Below are 18,682 nucleotides of genomic sequence, written 5' to 3' on the forward strand. Positions count from 1 at the left end.
AAATGCTCCCTTACAGCTTCCTGTCCTGTATTAGTTATTCTCCTGCTTGCTGTCCTTGTATATGAGAAGAACAAATCCAAGGACAAAATGTTGAGAAGCAATTTTATTTTGTAGACGCTTTGTCAAGCTCTATCCCAGGAACTCTGTAGATGTGGGAGAGGAGTGAGCCTGTGCTGTATGGCTAAATCACATACTTTAGCATCTCAGCTTCAGTTCAACATGACATGACTTCAGGCAGACCCAGAATTTCATATGGGAGCAGTTAAATAACTGAGAACATCTAAAGCAGAGCAGAACAAAATCAGGCAGTGAGGGGTAAATGCCTCCAGGCAGGCCAAATCTACAGAAGAAAGAAAATTGCAAAGCTGTATATTCTGCATAACAAAAGAAATGTGCTTGTGATGAGTGCTGGCTAAACTTATACCAGTTTTAGGTAGGAGATAACAATTATTGCCATTGTAATCCTGGATAATTCCTCAGTATAATTATCAGCCTCACTAAAGTTTATTATGTATGTGGTGGCTGGGGATTTGAGAAGTCTGGAGAGTTGTGAGCCTCTGGATCAGGATAGCATTTTGCATTTTTGGGTTTGTTTTAATCTGTTTTACAAAAAGCAGATTATTTCCTATTTTAATTTCAAAGAGGACTCTTCAGAAGAGATAAGTAATCTTACTGTGAGCTGATAGTCCATATCCGTGTTTGAAAAAAATTGTTTCAGTTTTATTGCAAAAGAGGGACATTTGTAATACTGATTACTGTGTTTACTTCTCAACATTGTTTCTGCTAAACATGCATTTGCTGTATAAGAGAACAACCATCTGTGAATTTCTGAATTTCATTAAACAGATGATAAGTGTTTAGTGATAATGATTTCATTAAACAAATGCTAGTAGTATTTTTTCCACAGGATTAAAACATTTCATACACAAGAATTATCATAAAATACTATGGACTTAAATAATTTGCAGACTGGAAATAGTCCCAGAATTACATAATTCATTGAGTCAGTTCAGATTAATTAAGAAAAACAGGTTACACATCTTAATTTATTGTTAAAACATCTCCTGAAATTCAACAAGAGACAAAGGTAGGGGCTTTCTACAACTTTTGCAATTTGTTTTGGAAATAGCTAGCGCTGCTTTTAACATCATTTTGTGTGACTATGACTTTTTTCATAAACAGAACTCTTATCTCACAAGTATTTAATGAAAGATTTCTTAGTGCCTTTCAGTAAAAGTTTTCATCAAAAAGGCATTTAAGCAGCCCAATATCCACTTTATGCAGTTGTGAAATGTGCAGATATTCTGCCTCTACTTTCTGTAGCAGTTTGGGTGGCAGTGAGGGTCTGAGACATCAAATCAGGGACACTCACTAAGGGAACAAGCTGAAAGGTTGGCACCAGCAGCTGCAAGTGCTGTATAGGAGTCCCAGGGGAGAGCAAGTGATGGCAAAGAGCATCTCCCAGTGCAGGGAAAAGAGAGTCTTGAAGGCTGGAAGAGCTTTCTGCTGGTGTTTGTTGCCCACATTTACAGAATTCATTTCTCTTCTCTGCCATGATCCAGCTGCTGACAGCAGCAGTGGAAGTTGGAGATGACCTTTGTTCCATTCTTTGACTTCCAACTCTGCTCTCATTTGTAAAAGCCTAAGAAATAACTACAGGTCTTCCTACTCCTCCTTTCATTTCTACCCTGAGAACACTTCCCCAAGAAGGTCTGATGAGTAAAACAGCTGAAAAAAAGTTTGCATTCACATCTTCCCAGGATGTCCATCTGATTCCATCTTTATTCCCAGCTTATAGCACAATTTTTTGTTGTTAATCAGTAGCACGAGACTTTGTGTTCAGTGCAAGTGAGAACCACCCATTTCTAGTGTGGCAGGACTCAGACAAACCACAGCTCCTCTGGAGCCACACAGACCTGATCTGTGCTTGTCACAACTTTAGTTCAATGGAGAATTTCAGTAGACATTTTATGCCATGTTCAGTAATTAAAATATTAAAAGTAAGTCTGGAGAACTTCCCTAATAGCTTCTCTTCAGTGTGACACCTCCCTGCTGAGTGCAGTAGCTATCAGACCCCTTAGCTAAATCCCTCTCCACTTTACAGATGTTACACTGATTCTCCATTTTTCTCCCTCACTAGTGCCTTCCCATGTGACACCATGTCTAATGCCCTCACTAAATGCAGACAGATTTCATCTACTGAATTTCCTTTGTCTGCGTAATCAGTTCTGCTATCAAAGGGAGATATATGATTATTTGAGCATTATCTAATCTTGGTCAACTATTTAGCATTTTATCTCATTTTCTGTTTACTTCATGTAACTAATTTTTGGGGTTTTTTTTTAAAAACCTTTTGAGAGTTGAAGCCAAAGCTTTGGGATTGTATCTTATTCCAATCATTTCCTTCCTCCCTCGCTTAAAGACAAACTGTTCTCAGGTACACTGACCTGACTTCTTTATCATTTATCACATTCACCTGACAGAACTCCTGGAGTCTGAGAAGAGGGCAGCCCAGCCTGCCCACTTGACTCCTTTCCTCAGACATGGAGCTTTCCTTTTCCACTACCTCTCATCATCCCTTTGCCCTGTGCTTGGTGCCATCTTCCCAACAGAGAATGAAAATATTCTATTCCCAAGGGCCACAAGCAGCTCAGAGAAATGCTTTATCTAGTGCTTACCAGGAGTGAAAGTTCTTTACAGCTCTCTCTGCAACTGTAGGGGAACGTTGTGCTATTTTTCTTTATGTAAACAGGCTGTTCTTTACATCCAGCTAAAGCAATCTCAAACAGCATTTTGACTGCTAAAACACAGAGGACTTCCCAGACTTAGATGAAAGTACTTCGTGGAGGTTTATATAATTCTTGTTTGAATTCATTATACATGCATGGAATCATGAATCTTGCAAGAACTTTTCTAACTATGTATTTTGGTGCCTAAGGAATACTGTTCTGCAGAGATAAAAGCCCAAATCCAGCAGACCCTTATACCAGAAGTTCTTATCTAATTTTCAACATTTATAGAAGGATAATTACCTTCCTCTTCTCACCCACCACTGTTTTAACAAGGAGTTGGATAAACTTCTTTTTCTTGCAGGGGATGTAGCAAGAGTTTGAGATGCAGTTAACCCTGTCTGGTAATCCCAGTTCTCTCACTGGCTCATGCTGTGGTTCTTATCAGGTCATTTACCTCAGCCTTTTCAAGGGTCCTGGACAGGCCAGATGCTTTCACTGATTTCTGAGTGTCTGCTGGGAGAAACCAAGGACTCGGTTTCAGTGCTCCAAAAACATGTTACTGTGAGATCAAAGAGTCAAGAGGATGCCAGGTCCTGGTTGCCAGCTTATGGCCACTGTGGCATGCACTGTCCAGAAACCCTGGGTGAACACATGCACTAAATAACAGTAATAATAGAAGTGCTGTAGACACTGTGGGCTGGAGCATTGCAATTTGCTCTACTTTCACAGGTCAGGTGAATGAAAGAAAGATAGGAAATGATTACTCTGCAGGAGCCTGAATCAATCTCTCCCCATTCTCTACGAGACCTGGAAACATTTGGCTCTTGCAAATAATCTTTAACCAGGTAGGTCACTCTATTAAAGTCAATGGTTCCTTTTGTGAGTAAGGACTACTCAACTTGCTGGCCTAAGTCTTAAAATGCTATGAAGAAAACACAAAATGTTTTTAATAATTTCTTGTTGCTGCAATTCACATTTTACTACAGAGTAAAATTTTATTGTTAGTTGTCATTTATTAGGGGGAAGAAAAAAAAAAAGAAATATGAGCAGGACCCAGATGGCATTGTGCTTTTTACATAATTGCAAAATACTTATGTTACAGGCAATTTTCATTATGTACTAATCAAACTTGTGTAATCCTGTCACTGCACTGTCAGTACGATTAGTGCATCTGTTTAACAAAAAAAGTTGAATAACAATAATAAAGAAAAGCAGATAAATTAATGATTTTCTCTGCAGAGACACAGTAACAAAAATCCTGCCACAGATGATGTTCTCAGTACACAAGAAGACAGAATGAATTGTAGCATCAATGTGAAATACTCAGGAGAAAAGCTAGAGGTATGACAACAATCAGACAAGATCACAGGAGCAGTTAAGCCAGCTAGAAAAGATTTGTACCATGTCCCTTATGAACATGTGAAAGCAGCATTCAGAACCTTCTGTGTTCCCTTTCTTTGCCAAGAAGAGAACAGTAATACCTGAGAGCATCTTTGTTCTATGTGGCTTGGTTGTGTAGAATTTCTGGGACATGAAGAAAGAATCAAAACATAACAGGAACAGGAAGAGAAAGGCAGAGTGTTCTTGCAGCATCCCAGAAAAAGACATCACAAATTTAGCAGCACGGGCTGTGCAGGAAGGAAAGGAGACTCACAATTCAAACCTTGCTGTGGCTGAATAAACAGGCAGTGAAACTTCCAAGTGCTGCTCAAGGCTGGTGGGTGTCACTGGATACTGTGTCGATGGCCACAGAAGTGATAGCTGCGATCACCGCACAAAACTGCTACAGTCACCTTCAAATCAAGAAAAACCGTGATGGCTACAGCCTGTAAAAGCCTGTGTGAGGATCTTGCCTTGAATCTTGGTGACAGACTCCAGTGACCTTTGCTGATCTCTGACATCTGGCAGGAGTGGCTGTCTGTGAGGAGGAGTGCAGACTGTCTCTTTACTTGCACCCTGGGGCTTTGCCACAACTGGTCACAACAGCCACCAACTTCACATTTCCAGTTTTCCAGCAATCTGCTGCAAAACCCTGAATAGAACACCTTGAGGAGCGAGTTCCTTTGTGTTCCTGAGACTTTGTGTCCCCTGGTAGCTGAGGAAGAGCAGATCCTTGGAGCTGTCTGTGCAGCCATAGGAGAAATATCAAACTCCCCTGATGCCCTGACACAACTGTGAGCTCAAAGCAGAAGCCTCTCCCTGGTTTCAGCCAGCCAGTGCCTAGGAGTCCCTCCAGGAAAGCAATTTTTCCTGGAATTGGTGTTAATCTCATCACTGCTTTGCATACTGCTGGCTTTCACACCCCTGCCAGCCCTACAAACCACGGGAGCCCTGGTGGCCTTGGAACAGCTGCTGACCTTTCCAAGCCTTCAGAGGCACGTTCAGCTCTTGTACAATCCCCAAGGCATCCAGTCCTGTTGATATTCACACGCTGCTCAGGTCCTTAGCTACAAAGAGAGACGTAAGGGAGGATTTTCAAAGGCTTTTTCTTCTGAGCACAGCTGAGATCTTACGGGAGAAACACCTGGAGCCCAGCCAGTGTCTCCTTTCTAGTGTGGTCATGGCACTGATTTATCATGCAGGAGCTGTGCATTCAGCCTTTTATTCTTCAGAGGTTATTGAGCCCCTGCTCCAGGCAAGGCTACTCACTGCTTTGGTGCTAATTTCGTATCTTTTGTTTCGGTGTCATTCCAAACTTTCAGGAATGAGTATTTTTAGAGTGCAGTTAAGTCATCTACTACTTTGTGTGTAGATATGGGACTTTTTCTTATTTTTTTTTTTTTTTCTGGGACATGAAAACTTTGGGTTTTTTTGGTAAGTCAAAAAAGATGCAGGAAAATGCTAGGATATTTTTTTGGAAAGCTTTGGTGAGTTCCTATTGAGGAATCCAATAAGATCTTTCACTGATTTTTGGCAGAATTTGAAAAGGCCTATGCTTTATGCAGCAGCTGAAGACAGCAAATTTTTTTGTAAAATCTGAGTTGCTACTTACTATAGATAGTTATGAAAATCTCCAGTAAGGGTTTTTTCAATGATACCTGAACTTAAAATCTGTGTCCAGGAGGAGACTTTGGCAGTACACAGAGGCTGAAAAAAAAAATAAAAAAATAATTCCAATCTAAGAAAAAGACCAAAAATTCTACATAAAACACTTATAAATAAAATCACAAAAGAATACCATGGCAACAAAGAAAGAAAATAGATGAAATCTTCATTATAAAGGACAAATCATATAATATCTTTATTACAAGTTTTATAATCTCTATTTTCTCTTACAGTGTCATAATACACAATCTTGATTAAAGCACTGTGGAACTGTTATTTTCCTCCATATAAAACCCATAGATTTTCAGGGAAATTTCATTGAGAAAATGTCTTCTATATGTAAGCAAAACAAAATATTGCTCCTTAAAACAGAGTATTTGGCATATAAACAAGCAAATAAAAAACATTTAATCCACAAAAACCATAAAATGAACACTTAGAGCTAGGCACAAAAGCCTCAACGCAGAGAAAAATCACCAGAGGTCAATAACAAGCAGAAAAAAATTGAACAATTGCTGAAAAATACTAGCACTTCCTATAAATTTGCTGTTTCTACTTTCCCACACCTCTTCTGGTTTTGGCTGGGGTGGAGTTAATTTTCTTCCCAGGGGCTGGTAGGGGGCTTGTTTTGGATTTATGTTGATAATACAGAGATGTTTTTGTTATTGCTGAGCAGGGCCTGCACAGAGCCAAGGCCTTTTCTGCTTTCTGTACGGCCACAGTGGGGAGGAAATTGGGGGTGTGGGGAAGGTTGGGAAGAGACACAGCCAGAACAGGTGACCCAAACTGACCAAAGGGATATTCCACACCACATGGCATCATGCTCATATAAACTCATCATATATAAAGTGAGGGGAGGAAGGGGGGAACATCTGCAGTGATGGTGTTTGTCTTCCCAAGTAACCATTACTGTGATGGGGCCCTACTCTCCTGGAGCTGGCAGAACACCTGCCTGCCCATGGGAAGCAGGGAATTAATTCCTTGCTTTGTTTTACTTATGGGCACAGTTTTTGCTTTCCCTATTAAACAGTCTTTATCTCCACCCATGAGTTTTCCAGCTTTTACTCTTCTGATTCTCTCCCTGATCCTGCTGGTGGGGATTGAGCTGGGGCTTGGTTGCTGGCTGGGGTTAAACCATGATATTCCTCTTGTGTGATGTCTGTGCCATGTGTTAGTCCCAGTGTTTAGGGCATCTCTGTTGCCTTTGCACTCAGAGCAACATGTGATCTTAAACATTTGCAAGCTCTTTTGCACATGTAATAATGACTGTTGTGAAAATCATAACGAATCAAAAGGTTAAAAGAACTCAGAAGCTAAGAATGTAGCTAGCAAGACAGAAACAATATATTTTGATTAAGAATTTAGCAAGAGGGGTAGAAATTATGTAGGTGGTTAATTATTACCAGATGGACTTAGTTAGAGCTACGACAATACTTGCTTGACTTCTTTGTGTTTGTAGAAAGAGACAAGAAAGATGAGCTGTTGTAAAGATAAAGAGATCATAGCTGCACCTGGGCCCAGAAACCAGCCAGAACCAGGATAGGGGGCCAGGACTATGGCCAAGGGACCAGAGAGTTTGCCAACAAGACAAAAGGGAAGAGTTTACTCCGGGGAAGACACTTTTGATTTCAAGACCACTGACCCATTTCAAGAAAAGCCTGCACAAACGCAAAAGGACTCTGAGCTCATTTTAATACAAAGTGGGGTAGGTGGGACTAGGTGATTCATATGTATAAGAATATGAAATAATTGATTGAATATGTAAGGCTTTTGTAGATAAACAGAGAGTTAGGACTCTGTGATTTTTGCACACGTCTTTGGGATGTTAGTCCCTGTGTGTCTGGTGCTGAATAAACATACCACTTCTAACTTTAATTAGTTGGGGAGTCTTTGTCCATGCATGAATATTTGTATTTATATTTATGCTTTTTAAAATTCCTAGAAGTTCTGTCTGTCTTCACATATTTAGGTATATTGACTTTCCACTACCAGGTTACAAAATACAGTCCATGTGTTGACTCCAGTTAATGAGGATTTTCAATCCCCTAGGACATTGTGCCTGACCTCTGTCTGACAATCCAAGAGACCTGGATCTCCCAAGAGTCCTTTCCTATACTTGGTACCTGAGTTAAATATCTGAGATGATCTGACATATCTCAAATTTCTATCAGCACCTTTGATTCAGCAACAGAATCCCATTACTACAGTGGGATCCACCTCCCTGAGTTCAGGTGTCAATGATGTCAACACCCATGCTGAAGCTTGTTGCCTGTTCAGTGGAGACCCATTGGATTGTCAGAGACATTTAGAGCATGATTCAATGGACCCAATGTCAACATCTGTTACAAAAATCAATGGGCCATGGTCTAAACTTCTTTAATTAGTATGGGAGCCCATGGTGAGTTGTTCATAAGGACATATCTGGGTAAGGTATGTGTATCCCACCCTGTCTTGAATGAGAAATTGTATTTCCATATAGGTTTAAGGCACTTAGTCCTTTTATTTCCTCTCTCTTTTTTTCCCCTCCCAACACACTCCTCAGTGCTGCAAGCCATAGATGAAGAGATGGTTACCCACTTCTTTAGGATCACAAATGAGCCACCCTTGTGCCTCTGGACTGGAATTCTCTGTTCTTTGTGAACCAAGTGTGTGTGTGGCAGGGAAAGGGCCAGGAAGGAAAGGACTCAATTAATATGTTCTGCCCACTGATATAGAAACCTTCTTTGAATTTCATACTTCCTGTTGACTACCCAGTTTAAGAAGAATTATAATGACAAGATGACCAGGCCATTTTCATGTGCTCTGATTATTACCTTGACAAGTGAGAAGAGACAGACACTGATAGGGGTTTCATATTATGGTTAAGAAACTTATATTTTCTTTATTGTTTCTCTCTAGCTTTTTCACTTTTGGTTTTTTTTTGCAATTATTTTGATTAAATTTACCACCTGATCTTATTTTTTTCCTTGAAAACCTAATAGCAGGTCTAAAAATAATCACAGCTGATAGGGCAAAGAATTGTTGTAGGGTTTAATAATTTCTTTTTTCCCCTTTAAAGTTATATTTGTGGGACTTTAAATACTACATAAAACACCCAAATTGCTCTGAAATGGTGTAAGAAAGCGCTGCCCTAAATTAGAAATTTACATCTATTCTCGCCTCTATGTGCTGATCCATTTTTAAAGCAGTTGCAAGATTTGTTGTTATTTTGAGGCTAGAAAATAGACTCCAGCTCTCTTGTGAAAGGAGACATTGTATTCCTACTGTTTGATAAAAGCAAGAGAAAAGGAATTCAGTTCTGTCACAAAAGAAATAATAAAAATAATCTCTTCTTGGTGAAACTGCAAGGTCAGTTCATTTCCTTACATTGATAGAAGTGGTCACTTCCTCCCTCTTACTGTCTTTCTGAAATATTTTCTTTTGTCTGATCCTGCTGTTGTGAGTTAGTTCTACTAAATCCTTTTTTGTCTTTGTAATGTGAATATCAGCTCTTCTCAGGGCTTGCATCTGTAGGGATGTGTCCATAAAGCCAGTTTTGTTTTGCTTTGTTTTTTAAAAAAGACATTTTATTCACACTGCATTTATTATGGTTTTTCCTGCTGGTTATGTTTCAAGAGAGCTGAGACCCTCCAGTGAGGATCATTTCTCAGTGAAAGGTGCAGTACATTTTCCTCATTAGCCCTGTCTTATTTATGAAAAATACAAGTTGGTGTCGCAGACATTAGAAAAGCCCAGGTGTAAGGTCACAATGGAGCAGGAGGAAGGCTCTGTGTTCAGACTGAACATCTTTACACTTTGGACTTTAGTAAATTAATGTCAGATGCATACAGTGAAGCACCTACAAATAGCTGAAGATCTTTGTGTTCTGGCCAGTCCTGGTAATTTGTCACAGGAAACACAGGTGGGGGAGCATTCTTGAAGATACTTTAAAGAGGGACTTAAAAGAGGGATGGGCCTTAGAGATTATTCCTGAGTTGTAGGTTAGACTTAAAGAATCTTGTTGAAAAGCACATAGGGATGCTATAAAAGAGTTATGTGAACAGGAGAGACCTGGGAAGAGGGAGGTCATGAAAATGTACAAGGGCAAGTGCAACTATTTTTGTACAGATAAAGATGCAGAGGTAACCTCCATCTGATGTCAGTGACTCACAGAGGAATCGTGAAGGGACTCAAGAAAATAGGTGTAGTGCCTATAAAAAGCTAATAGCATATCAGAGAACAGATTTAAGAGCAGGGCAGCAATCAGGAGGCCAGGGGTGAAATCTAGACTAACATTCTTTCTGTATTGCATGTGGAAAGGACAGCTTGGATAAGAGGCCAAAGCAACCCCTTTTTGTGGCAGGTAAATTTAGCTGTTAGCAAGGGGAGAAGCACCACAGACAAAGGTTGGTGGAAGAGACATGCCAAGGGTTGAGAAGTGTGTTTGCAGGCTCTAGTCAAAAGTGGCTGAGTATAATAATGGACAGTGCAGAGGCTGAACTTCTATGAAGTTTCTGAGGACTTCATAGAAGTGAGAAGATAGAAATACAAAATTGTAGAATCTAAGAAATGAAAATAATAAAAGCATGAGCAGAAAAGGGGAAGGAGGAAACTGGGGTTACAGGATACCTATTTACAGGGAGCAGAAAAAGTGAGAATAAGGGAATAATGTGTCTCACTTTGTGAAGTGTCTGAGGGGTCATGGCAGATTAGCAGAAAATAGACACTAGGGGTTTATTATGACTAAGAGCTCTGAAGTTCTTGAACACCAGAGCAGAAAGAAGGAGCCATGGACAACCATAAATGGTCCAGAATCCAGAAAGAGCTCAACGCCTCCTGTAAACACAAATAGATCTGCCTACCACAGATTTTATTTATCCTGTGGAGTCTTAAAGTACAAGAATGCTATTTCAAAAACAGTATTTCATGACTGAGAAAAGCATCACTGTGGGTTTTTGCTTGAGAATGGAGCCAGACACCCCTACATTTACAGGAGATATCTCAAGGTCATTTACGGCACTCAGAGACCGGGCACTTTCAGTCTCTCTCTGCCTTTTGACTTCAGCTCTTGTTTCAGTGACATCCCCTGTTGGTTTGGTTAATGGTAAGTGGCAGACTGGCCAGGAGCTGCTGCCTCCCCCCGCGCAGGGGACTCGGTGTGCTCGGTCTAATTGCGTGTTGGGGGCTGCTGCGCTGTCCCTCGGAGTGAGCACAGATCAGAAGTCAATTGTCCATTCTAATCAGATTTACCCACAATATATGCTATGTGATGTTTCAAGTGACTAGAATTAGCTTACACACAGCAAACATTTCAGGTCTAATCTGATCATTTTAAGTGAAAACTAGTGAGCTCTATCTGTAGGGAAGAAAAAGGCATGCAATAATCAATAAACCAGGAATTATCTGAGAGAGGGGACCAGTGTGGCCGATTAATCATCCTACCAGCTGACCAGATTTATGACATGAAGAACATTAATCACATACTTTCAGAAAAACATGGGTTTTATACTACACAAACATTACCCACAGCCTTTGCTGTGGTAATTTAATTTGTGAAGATTTTCTCTGAGACAGCAATAGAATATCCTACAGCTGAAACATATACAAATATTCATAATTCTTTTCAAACAGCTATTGTATTAATGTCTTCCTAGGTACCTTTTTTTGAAACTCTCTCTTGTGACTTGGCTTCTCAATACACCTGAGTGAGAAGATGTAACATGGGCTTTTCACTGGAATTTAATTTCTCAACACGAATCTTGTTCTCATCACAATAATAAAAACAAGCTTTGTTTCCAGATTGATTTTCTTACTTTGGTTTGCTACCAGAATGTCTCCCTGTATGCAGTTTTTAGAAGCACTTTTACAGAGAGATTGATTTTTTCCTTACACGAAGCCTCAGTTTTCATGGTACCAACCTGTTCTCTCTTCCCCCAGTACACTGATACTTTCACTGAAGGGGAAAAGAAGGAAGGGAATGTCCTTTTGCAGTTAGCTTTTTTAAATCCTTAAAGTATGTACATGTTATTAAAAGCCTTTTAGGTTTGTTGTTGTTAGCACAGATTTTACTTTTATGTGGATCAAGCCCAATATTTCACCTCCTAAAGAAAGGCCAGGGCATGCTGTTAGAGGGCATGTGCTAACAATTTTAGTCAAATTTACCTAGATAATATTCATTTTGCAAAGAGAGTGTTTCAACAAGCCTAATTACAAATTTTCAATAAACCCAAACAAAATGCTTAATAGGAATTGGAAAAAAAAACGCAAAAAAAACAAAAATAAAAAAAAAATCTCCTGGAAACAGTGTGGGGTTTTGTGTTCTAGTTCATCTCAGCAGAAGGTGTATTTTTCTTTACTAAATATTGTAAGTTAATGAATCAGAGAGAAGGAAGAGGTAAGGCAATGGAATATTTTTTTATTATATCCATAAACATGTCCAGGTCTCTGAATTTTCCCTCCTTGACCATTTTGGCTTGCTGTTAGTACACATTTGTCTGTGTTTCCCTGCCAGGAGGGACGTCAACAAACCCTTTCCTCCTGAATGCATTGTGACAATCAAAAAAACCCCAAACTGCTAAACCAAGAAAACGTGCATCTCAGGCACTGGAAAAGTCCCAGCAGGCAGCATCCACTTGGGTCCTTGTGTTTTACTGCTTGAATATCCACCTTATAAATAAAGTGATGCATTGCCCTGATGTGGTTACAATGCTTTGCTGCTACTGTGATTGTGCCAGTGCAGTGGCTTCTCAGATGTGAAACTTGGGGACAAAGTTCCATTCTCAAAGTGTGTTCTTCCTGTTTTCTCTGCTTTATATCTTCTGCTTTTTTCAAACTGCTTCACATTTGTCGATAGCTTTTAAAAGTTATTATTATTTATTGCTTCAGTTTAAATCTAGGTTTGATAATAGGCCAAACTTGTACTAAGTGAGGAATAAACTATGGTCAGAAAATTTTCTGCCAAAAAGGAATATTTCCTAGCAACAAGAACAAATGTTATTATCCATCTTCTACAGGGAAGGAGCTGAGATATAGGCAGATTAAGACTTTTAACTAATATGGGAAAAAACTCATCTATGACAGCCAAAACTGAACAAAAGAGAGGAACTACACATTTTTCCTTTCTGTATTGCCTGGAACAAGCTCATCCATTCTTTAGTCCCCTTACATGGCATTCCCATACATTTTTGTCATGTCTATGTTCTTGCCTGTTCTCCTTCTGTAACAATTCAAAATATTGCTGTAAAAATTAATTTCATGTTGTGGCCCGTCTGATTTTCCTCTGCATTTGAGTTTCCCCCTCTCCATGGCATCAAGCAGACCTCCTGTCTTTACTTCCAAGCTCCTTCACAGCCCAAACTTTTCACATGCTTTATCAAGATGACAACTCCCTCCTACCCAGCCCAGATGTGAGCTGTCCAAGTCCACTGTTTATTTTGGAGTATCTCCCTCTAAAAACTCCCAAAGCCATTTCGTTTCCCTTCTTCAAGTCCCACCTCAAGTTCCTTGGGTGTGCATGACAAGCTCGGTGCTGCTGGGCTGTGGCTGTGCTGAGACCAGGGCCCGGTGTTGATGCTCTGCCTCCTTCTGCTCTCCCATCTGTCTGCATCCCTTGCTTTCCTCTGGGAGCTCTTCCAGCACTGACCACAGCTCTGTCTCCTGGTGGCAAAGCCCATGGAACAAGGGGGACATGGTTCATGGGAGTGGAACCTCTTTCTAAAACCATAGTTTTACCAATTATTAGTTTTACCAATAGTAAATCAATGTCACAACACCAGCAATTAATTTGGTCAGTAACACCAGAACCAAAACCAGTAAATCTCTGCCACTGAACCTTAGTCCAAGCCAAAATCATTGATAAAAACACCTAACACCTTTTATATTTTGCACATCCATTAATTCAACCCAGGATTTTCCTTTTTGTGGCAGCATTGCAGTATTGGCCTGTGTTTGATATCACATCCTTTCTAACCTCCAAATGCTACTGCTGTTGCAATCACTCATTTGAGGGATGATCTATTTGACTGCTGAATAGTCTAACGATAAGATAGCTTGTGGAGATAGAAACCTGGCCAAAAGATTTCACTTCTGACAGCATACTCTGCCAATAATCATCAGCAAAAGCTGTCCTGACAGGGCAGATACATGCATGTTGCTCCTGAATTCCAGTAAACCTGAAATTAAGTTGCCAAATTCAGCACTGGAGTTCAAACTACCCATGAGGGTCAGTTCAAAGGCAGTGGTGGCAGGGCACTACAGCACTGTCATTCTCCCATGAGCTGTTTCCACAAGTCAGGCATATAAAATCACTGACATTAATTTAATGAGTTAGTTTTCGGGAGATTAGTCTCACCATGAGTTGGATTATTCTGAACATATGGAGACCCAGTCTGGCTATGAAGGATGTAAAAGAATGGCAGAGATTTGGGAATGTTGACTTTTTGAGCTGAGTGAATCTCATGTTAAATAATTTAACTCTTCATACCACTGTTGGGACTGGTTTGTTGTTGTCTGATTTTGAGGAGATTTTTTAACTTATAGCTATGCTAGTTACTGTAGGTTACTCCAATTTAGGTCTGCAACAAAGCCCAGTGGAGTCCAGGATTGTGTATATTTCTGAAAAATCAGATTTATAACAATGGAACATGGGAGAAACCAGACCTTGGAACAAATGTAGAGTAATGCTGGAGTTTAGTAATTTCTTCTAGCAATACAGGAAAATCTGGGAACAAAAGATAGTGCACATGAGATTCTCTGAGATCAGGGCTCACTGAATTCAGATTTCAGGGATAAATATCTCAGCAATATCCAAGTGAGTGAGAAGCCTCACTTGTTACTTTTTCCTTGGGTTTTTTTGGGGGGTGTGATGGGTTTATTTTGGTTGTTTCATATTTTTGGGGTTTATTTTGTTTGTTTGTTTCGGGTTTTTTTGTTGTTGTTTTGGTTTGGTTTTGGGGTTTTTTTGTTGTTTTTTTTTTTGTTTGGTTTGGTTTTGGGTTGGTTTTTTTGTTTGTTTTTGTGTTTGATTGGGTGTGTAGTTTTTTGATTGGTCATTTTTTGAGGTTTTTTTTGTTATGATTTTTTTAGCCTTTTAGAGCTCAATCCATGGAAGGGATTAGAGGCCTAATTGCTGCATAATTGCAATCATAGAACTTAGGCTACCATACCTCAGTTGGTAACCAAATTCTGAAGGACCAGAAGATCTCATTTTTTGGTAGTAACATTGCCCAAGGTCAGCCATCATCTATCCATTGTGAATAATCAGTCTCTATCTCACCATTGTTCTTTGTTTAAATTCACAATAAAGACACTGTCATACCATCCACCCTGCTACCCACGAGGCCCATCTGCAAAGACATTTTAGAGGATGAGGAGACTTGTACAGAACATTTTACCCTGTAGTCTAATGATTAGAACAAATGCCAGACTTGGGAGATTCAGTGTCACCTCTGTCCTCTGCCTGAGATCTTTAACTCTTGGGAAAGAATCTGGACCACAACAGGAAGAAATTGTATTTGGAGGAAGTCTAAAATTTCCATATGTTGTGCTGAAGCTCAAACCCTTTTTAAGAAAAAGTTAAGTAATAGTTGAGGAGTAGTAGTAGTAGTAACAGTAGCTACTAATTTCAGCAATCATTATCATTTGGATTCTTTCTCTTCTTGACTGGTGACTCAGTCTCTGTATTTGCAGAATAATTCTCATGAGTTTTATCTCTTGGTGATCTAACAAGTACTCAGAGAATCTGACCAAAGTGGAAAAGCTTAAATGTGAAAACTGTAGAACCTTTTTCTCCAGGCTCCAGAGCTCCCCTTCAGACACTCTCACAAATCATGGGATTTTATGGCAAATGTGGGAATAAATGTCCACAGATGGAAGCTGCATATGAGGCTGGGTCATCTGTGAGGCTGGAGATTATTTGACCATGAAGAAGAAGAAGATGACTCAAAATTTCTCAGGACAATCTGGTTCAGGTGTGCAGTTCCCTAAAGCCTGGAGCTGATTGTGTGTTAGTGCTGGTGGCATGGCTCACTCTGTTTCTTTATGATTTTTGGTTGACTAGAGAGGGGATGATGAGGGACAGGGATCAATTCAGGAATTTTTGGATCCTTTCAAACACTTGGCTGCCTGCCTGGGGAAAGCAATGTCAATGCCAGATGCAATGGTAAAGCTGTCTCACTATGGACATGTTCTCTGCAGCCTCACACCATACCAGTTTTGGATTAGTTCTACCTCTGGTAAAATGGTTTGAATGGTCAAATGATTCAGTCACTGAAGTCACACTTCACTTACACTGAAGCATTCTGTGCTTTAAAGCTGGTGATCATAAAATATTATATTTCACAAGCTTGCAAATAGATGCAGTCCATGTTCTTCAATGGTATGGATAAAGTTTTATATATATAAAAACAGGTATATATATATAAAGTTCTAAATTTAAAGAGAATTATTTTTGATTCTTCAATGGGCCACACTTTTTTTTGTCAACAAAGAATTTCCCCCTTTTTAAAAAGTGCTCAGGTATCACATAGATGTGGTACAAAACACATAGCTGACATCACTGACTTTTCATCTTCCAGATTACTCAATGCCTTTAAAATAGAACATAAATTATTCTTAAACAATATGATTTCAACCAGCAGAAAGTTTGGGGATTAGTTCAAGAGCTCAGGTGAGACAAGATAAAAAGTTTAAAATTATCTCCTCTAACTTCTTATTCCCTGAATCTACAGAAAACTGATATTACTCAGCCTTACTCCCGACCATAATATAAAATCAAAAAGGGATTTAATATCTTTTATTTAACACAAGGAAAGTTATTTCAAAGGAGAGGAAAGGATAAGTCTTCTGCAGGCTCACCACAGGCTCCATTACAAGGTACTTAACCCATTATTTTTATTTCAGACTAGATCATAATTAATCACAGCTATTGTTCAATTGTTCTGAAATATGGCCATTTTCAGAGGTTTTTCAAGACTTGAAAAAGGTTTCCTGCACAACCCGCTCTCTGTTCAGTTGTACCTGCAAAAGTACCTGTTACCTGAAAGAGGAAGCTGTTAGACCCTTCTCTGCTGTTTGTCAGGATAATTCAATTGATGTTCCACCTAGAACCCTGCAGGACCACAGCTGCTGCAGTGGATAGACCTTCGTTAAGCCTTAAGTGACTTAACAAGCTGTGCTAATGAAACGGGGGTTTAATGAGGTGCTTTTAGCCAAGTTCAATGTATTTTTCCTCTTCATCTCAGCCCTACATTTCCTGAATTTTTTTACAATATAACTTAAAAAATCCCTTCATTTTTCAACTAGAATGACCCTTGATATCTTGTTAATAGCTGAATGTATAATATTCAGCTATTCCAATCAACTTCAACAGTGGCTGTTGCCTTTATCTAAGCAGGAGCTACTTCCCAGGCTAAGGATCACGATACTGGACTGAAGGCCCTTTAGCCTGACTCGTGGCAGTTCACAAGTCCTTTGCTCTCAAATTAGATTTAAAATGATACCTTTGATAAACGGTATGTCTCATCTTTCACAGCGCCATGTCGTAGCATTTAGGAAGCTGTGTCACTTTTTTAATGACAAATATTAAAATCAAGCTCTTTGATTCCAGAAAACATGTTTACTTACCAGCTCCTCTGTTTGATCCAGATTCACATAGTCATTAGCAGAGATAATGACAAATTGCCCCGTGTGACTGGGATGTGAGCTGAAGCCTCAAATAACTCAGTAGTACACAGATCACCCAGCATAACTACCTTACTTGAAAGCTACTCTAATTTTATAAAGCAAGTTGTCAAATCGATGTCTCTGCTGTCAAACAAAAATATATTTTTAAAGGAATGCCTCAAAAATCCATAGAGGAAATGTGAGTCCAGCATGACATTTGTTTGATTTCATTCCTCAGGCGATGCCGTAAAAATTGATCAGACCACATTTAATGGAGAAATCATTGAAGTCTAATTCAACCAACTCCAGAAATATTTATGAAGAACAGTTTAAACCCACTGATATGATACAGGATGATGCTTGTTGTAGTATTATTAATAGCTAGGAAGATGCAGTTTCAACACAGGGTTTCTACAAGAACTCTGTGATACATTTTCAGCAGCTTTTGTACAATGAATTGTTATTAAAACAGCACAACCTTCCAAATTGCTGTTAGCTAAAGATGGGCTTTGTATGACTTGATATTTATCCATTTTGACCTTTAATGTCTTTTACAGTAATTGTTGATCCAATAAAAATCTACTTTATCAGTCTTGTCCTGGTAGAAATATGACTGCAAGCTTTTGCTAGTCAGCCCCATGGCAGTCTGCTACATAAAGTCCTGAATATGTTTAACTCCTTCTTCCCCATGTAGAATCACAGAATGGTTTGTGTTGAAGGGGCCTTGAAGATCATCTCATCCCAGATCCCTGCCATGGTCAGGGACATCTTCCACTATCCCAGATTGCTCCAAGCCCCATCCAACCTGGCCTTGAACACTTCCAGGGATGGGGCACCCACAGTTTTTTTGGGCAACCTGTACCAGGGTCACACCACCCTCACAGTAAAATATTTATTCCTAATATCTAATCTAAACTAATTCTCTTTCTGTTTGAAGCCATTCCCCCTTGTCCTATTACTACATGCTCTTGTAAATAGTCTCTCTCCATATGTTGGCCCTCCCTGCTCTGTGATGAATTGCACTGAATGATCTGCATGTAAATGCCCAACAGTAATTAATTTGTTGATAAAGAATGATTCCCATTTGCAAATACTACAGGTCTGTGTGAAATCTTTGCAACCAGGATGCAAGCATATTAGTCAATATGGGGGGTTCTGATAAAGAAAATAGTATTTTTAGCTGGTTGAAAGGCCTCCTTGGAGCTCCTTGTGTTCCAATTACTCTTTTCTTCTTCTCCTTCCATAAAAATTTTTATATATCATGG

Source organism: Cyanistes caeruleus, chromosome 1 (assembly GCF_971803275.1).
Source record: "Cyanistes caeruleus chromosome 1, bCyaCae1.hap1.1, whole genome shotgun sequence".
Classification (NCBI taxonomy): domain Eukaryota; kingdom Metazoa; phylum Chordata; class Aves; order Passeriformes; family Paridae; genus Cyanistes; species Cyanistes caeruleus.